The sequence below is a fragment of the Seriola aureovittata genome, chromosome 10 (assembly GCF_021018895.1).
Source record: "Seriola aureovittata isolate HTS-2021-v1 ecotype China chromosome 10, ASM2101889v1, whole genome shotgun sequence".
In the NCBI taxonomy this organism is placed as follows: domain Eukaryota; kingdom Metazoa; phylum Chordata; class Actinopteri; order Carangiformes; family Carangidae; genus Seriola; species Seriola aureovittata.
Window position 1 is genome coordinate 6,737,408 of NC_079373.1, and position 6,401 is coordinate 6,743,808.

The window sequence follows — 6,401 nt, forward strand, 5'->3', positions numbered from 1 at the left end:
ACCAGGCGATGCTCCGTCCCTCAGGCTGGACATGTGATTCATCTAATCTACATGTCGTATCGTAGCAGTTCACATGCACATGCACAAAAACAGTCTCTTGTAAAAACTTGAACTCATTAAACTAAAACCTCTGACACATTCTCTGAATCAAACTAATGTGTGACTTTATTAGGCTATTCCGTTATTCTGACAAATAACTATAATTGACTTAAACATAATGTACTGGGGGACTGGGAACATTCATCTTTATAGGGCTCATCTGATGAGATCTTTTTTTTTTTTTTTAATGTCAAATAAATTTAAATGAGCTTTTCTTGATTGTTTCTGTTCATTAAAACAAATGAAAATGATTAGATCAAAGCTGTGATTAATGCCACACTTATCTGGTGATTATCATTCTGATTGTGATCAGAAACATGAAACAGAATTTTTCCCTTTGAGATCAAAACGGGTAGAAATCTGTGTGTGGTGTGCTGGTTCCCTCTAGTGGTGAAATGTACTTACTACTACTTTTTTTAACAGCTTATTTTAAAGCAATGTGTTTATTTTAATTCTCTCATTACATAAAATAAATGTAGATTATTAAATAAGATACCTAGTTTGACCTAATTAATATAATATATCTTACTAATCAATTAAGTGTATAAACATGCTCCTGAATGGATTACAGATCATGATGATGATCAGTTTGATCATAAAGGTGCTTTTGTTTTGATCATTTACATAAAACTCCACTCAAACACAAAATAATCTCCATGTCTGATCTTGTTACTCAGTTTCAAACGGGTTACAGATTTACTTTGAGAAGTGGGAGGAGGACTTCTGCTCCTCAGGCACTAGTTTTCTTTCGAACAGATATTGTCAGCTGATGTTTGAGAGGCCATGAAAATGCAACAAGAAAGTCTGAATTCATTAGTTTAGAAGATAATCTCACAGATTTCATCGGAGCAACAGGTCAGTCAGCCCCTGTGACGTCCTCCAACCTGTTTCTCTGACAAACGCAGCAGTATGATCCTTCATCTTTAAATACACTCACACACACACACACACACACACACACACACACACACACACACACACACACACACACACACACACACACACACTGGCTTAACTTGCTCTTTCACAGAAATGGAAATAGCCAGAGGGCGAAATGTGAGTTAAAAAAAAAAAGACCCGGGCTCTGCAGACGCTTGATGTCCAGTGATGGAGCAGAGACCAGAAACAGGTTTGCACAGTTTGTATTGTTAAGTGACGTCCCCTGAATGTGCCCCGACACATTCAATGAATCACTGCAAGACACTGACCCAAGAAAAACGTTTGCGTTTACAGACTTCTGTGAGACAGAATGAAAAGTAAAGTTCAATTCAAACAGAACTCTCTGTTGAAGCTCTGTCTCAACAGTAATGGCTTCTGTGGTCTTACTGGATTGGTTTGTATTTATTTTTATGCAATATTGATGATTTGTTTCCAGATGTCACATTAAACAAGGTACACTAGATATGAGTGTTGTATATATAGTGCCAATGAAGAAATAAAAAAAACGAATAGAAAGGATAATAAATATGTGCATCGTTCTCTGTGAGACTCTAGAAAACACCTGTAAATAAAACAAAAATCTACAGCAGAAATTATATGTTTGACAGCATTTAACCTATTTAACACTTATGAACCACGTCTTTTTCTTGTCTGCAAATTGAAGTGTTTTGTGATGTTCTTTGTCATGGCTGCTGTGGGTGAGTGTTTTTTGTTTTTGACTTATGAAGGCATTAAGAAAAAAAAAGGGGCGGGGGGGGGGCGCTTCCAAGGTGTTGCCATCCACCCCCACCTAGACCACTCACCTGAACAAACTCATCCTTTTGATGTAACAGAGGGGCTGCAGGCAACACCGCGGGGCCCTTTAGAAGGAGGATGAATGGTCACTCGATCCCACAATCCCACGTGGCACCTATAAAACTGCTTTCTCTGCATGCTGCCTTTTAAGCTTGAAGGTGGCCATCGTTTGACACACCCGGCTGGGACCATTTCCTGGATGAGTTAGGAACTGTTTCCTACGTAACGACCCGCTCCACCAAATCATGTATGTGTCTATAAGCTCGTCAGAAACTTCAAAGACAGGCATCTTCTCAACAGCAATGAGCAGTGCAGACGCAGTGATGTGATCCTTTAATTATGTCTTGTTATAGGATGAAACTTCAGCTGTGCAACTGATACATTTAAATAACACCCTATGTGATCTGTTATTTTGTGATTACTTTCGTGAAAGAAAGCTAAACCAAAGCAGTTCATCCATTGCATATATTGTTTAATGAGGTGTGCAATGCTGTCATCATTTGATGCAAATGCTTCTTGAGTTTAAAGCCCTGCAGTTACATTTCTGCGTGTCCTCTTTTATTTTCATTAAATTCTGTTCCTTGGTGACGACTCAAGATTTCGTATAGGCTACCTTAGTGTTACCAAATTCTGCTGAAGTCTGGGTGTATTGATAAGGACACATCTTGGCTCCCTTGTGGACGTCTGTGGTTCTCTTTTTTTAAACCTTGAAGAACTGCTCATTAGCAACAGCTGTCATTGCCACTGATTTTATTCACTAATATCTCAATAAAAATAGAGCAGAAAGTGCTTCCTGCAAAAGCTGTTGGCACATTGTCCGACATGCAATGGGTTGATGTTTCAGCCAAAACATGCACTGAAATAAACCTGCGCCCGGTGCTTTAAGAACATCTTGTGCAGAGATAAAAATAGCTCCTGAAATGTTTTCATAATGCTTTTGCAGAGGCAAAGAACCAAATTAAAATACGTGATGAAAAGGCAGTCATGCATCGCTTGCACCTAAGTTGTTCTGTTCCTTTCAAAATGACACTTTACAGCTGTGTGCTTTTGTCTTCCTGTCCCTTGACCTAGATTTGAACTCTGCCTCTCCATTATTCCAGCTGCATTTCATAGTCTGTAAAGGTCAGAGTTGTGACGTTGGAAGCTTCATAGTTTTTAAATGAGTTTGTAATTGTAGGAGTTAAAGAGGTACGTGCTCTGAATCAGAGATTGTCATTGTATTAAAATAATATCTGTTGGTTAGAAACGATGAATGTCTTCAAAGGAGCAGCATCACTCAAGGGGCTTTTTGTTTTTGAATGCAAATTGTTTTATATGCCATGCAGTCAAACATTATAAACTGAGTTTAAAGAAATACTAAAAGCCTGGGGCTACTCCTGCCATTCATTTACCTTTACAATTACAAAACCGCTCTCCTCACAGTTTATGATCCACAGTGGCCACTGAGTTTCTCGGCCCTGAGTGGGCCTCATCCAGCCTGTGGGGAATGTTGCCTTTGGCTGCGGGTACAACAATACCAATCATTTTAAACACACACCCACACACACACACACACACACACACACACACACACACACACACACACACACACACACACACAAACACACCCACACACACACACATTTATTTTTCTACAAAATAAACTCAGAGGGACAGTTAATAACAAACCAATGTGCAAAGTAGACCACAAATTAGAAAAATATTTTAGAGGTTAAGTCAGCTGCTTTGGGCAGCGGCTGAAAAAACACTTGAATCCTTTAAAAACAGCACTAACACATTTGAATGTTGCTTTCAAAACTGTAGTTAAATGTACAGAGGTATTAGGCATCCCACTAATCTATAACTAAAAGTAATTTAAAGAAAGTTTCCTTGAGGGTTAAACGTATGGATGCATTAACATGATGTTTAATCACCAACTGATCACAGGATATGATCTTTCACAGGCCTGGATTAAGAATGCAGAGGCTCCAGGTCATAAAATCTTGGAGCCCCCCCTTCGCTCCCCACACACATGCAATCCAGGTTTTTAATTCTGGGTTATCAGTGGAGGCTACTATCTAATGGGAACACCTGTAGCTTGAACAGGATGTACACTGACAGGCTACAGTGATGATCACAACCTGAAGGACAATGTCAGCACCTGTAGATGTATTCATACAGGATTTATACTATGTGATGGCAACAACACTTTCCTCAGATGGCAGCAACACTATCAACACATGAGCCTACAGTGTGCAGCTGAATTACATACACAAGCACATACTGGCCCATCTCCACCAGTACAGATGTATGATTCAGATTCTTCCATCTCTCTCACACACACACACACACACACACACACTAATCGACTCATACAGCTCTGCATAGGTAGACCTATAACAATTAATAATATATGTAATCTGTATCATACAGGATTTCCACCAGATCACACATCCTGACAGAAAACACATTGATACAACAGCCAAATATTTCCATATATATTAAATGTATCAAATATATCCAATCACAGCCAATACTTTTCTGCCAGAGACATTATGTTGTTGTTAGTTAGCTGTTCAATCACTGGACTTTGTTATGAAAACAATGCTCCCTATCAGCCTCTAACAGCCCTCCTCAGTCACTTCATCCTCGCAGCTGAAGGGTTGAAATAGCTAAAAGTAATAGATGAATGAAGGGGCAGTCAAACTGGTAACCTACCTGCCGCTGGGTCTCTGCCATCCGCTCGGGCTCAGGTGAGGGTGGGGCAGTTGAGCAGGTGTGTGTTTCAGGACTGTTGCTCTCTGCCTCTGTTTCCCGCTGATGCTCTGTTGAACTAAAGTTAGTGGCTGCTGTTACTGTCCTCCTCCTCTTCCGTGTTAGCATCGTCCTCTTAATGCTAGCAAGCGGACTTTTCACAATAGGTCATACAGATAGTTTGTGTTTCTGAATTCCCGCCTCTGTCTTTGACGTTTGACCGCTCCAATGTTTGTTTTACAAAAACAAAAAGCAAGTATTAGGCCCCAGTTGGCGTGGGTTTGGAGGCCCCCTACAGTTCAGAGGCCCCCGGGCACCGGTCGACTCGGCCCAGTGGATAATCCCAAGATAAATGTAGTGAAGTGAAAAGTGCAACAATATCCTCTGAGCTACAGCTGAGTGAAAGTATAAACTTTTCCTGGTTATGCAAGAGAGAGTTAAAGGTGGTTTTGCCATGTGTCATCAGTTGAGGGTTTTTTCCAGCTACCACATTGCATCTCGAGGAGGATGTCCTGAATGGATCTTTGACAAACCAAACCTGATGATGTACTCCAAGCAAAGGTTAGGCCTATAACTCAGCAGTTGCTGCTTGGAAAACTCTTAAAAGCGTCTGCAAGTCTCAGTTGTTGAGGAAAAGACAGTGTCTCCATCTGTGGGCAAATCAAGCTGTTGATGGCTGTTGGGGGAGTTTACACGACACTGGTGGACACATATGAACTCTTCTACGTTAAAATAACCACAGTCCTCGAACTCCTGTATTTCCTGAGTGAATAAATTATGTAACTACAGTGCTATAGTGCTGTAAACATAAAGCTTCCAGAAAGTAAAATAGCCACGAGGGTCTCATAATCTGTAACTAAAATATATACAGTATAGACATATCAATATGCCCTAATAAGAGAAACATTGGGGTTGCTAGGTTGTGAAAACTTGGCTGGTTTTGATGCTCTTTGTACATGGTACTCGGTTTATCTTCATCAGGAGGTCTCCTCCAATGGACAACTTGACTTGAGTACCTTCTGGAAAAGTGCTGCAAGGAATGTGGACCACAAACCATTCATTAACAGCTTACAACCACATGATTGATGTTTTTGTTTGAAACATTAGGGTATAGCCCCAGTAGCAGAGAGACTGAAAAGTGTTTGATGGATTATTAGAGTGAGAACCCTTAGGTATTTTTCAATGGATTTGGTTATAAAAAAAAAAAAAAACTGTTAAGAGATTTTTTAAAACTTGACAACCCAAACGTTACTTTTATCAGTGGTTATGACTGCTCCACAGAACATCAGAAAAAAGTAATTATTAATAAAGCCCTCAATTAAAAATGATAAACCCTTTTTAATGGCTGCTCATCTTAGCAAATCCTTGACTGGTCATGTCCATCCTGCACTAACATTTTGACTACAGCAAAATCGTGAAAGTGTGATAATCAAAAAAGCTATAAGCTCATAATAAGCATTTACCACAAATAACAATTACTGTCTTTATTTGCGAATTTATTTGTTTGTTATTATAAAGATAACTAGATTTTATTTTGCTATTTTCTGAAGTCAGATGCGTAGGTTATACGGAAGTGACGACATAAATAAAATACTCAAAACATGTTAGTAAGTAGCTTTTTATACCATGTTTTTTCAATTTAACAGTGCATTATGGTGGATTTACTTGTATTCCACCTATTGTTACTATGGGATTTTAAAGCTTTAACTGTAACTCATCCGCGTTTATAAACAAAACGTATAAACGGATGATCCTCAATTTAACCCGCCAGATAGGTCAGGCTGTCAATTTGAAGAAATAGCGGAGAGTAGCAGAGACAACACTTCTCTATTAAT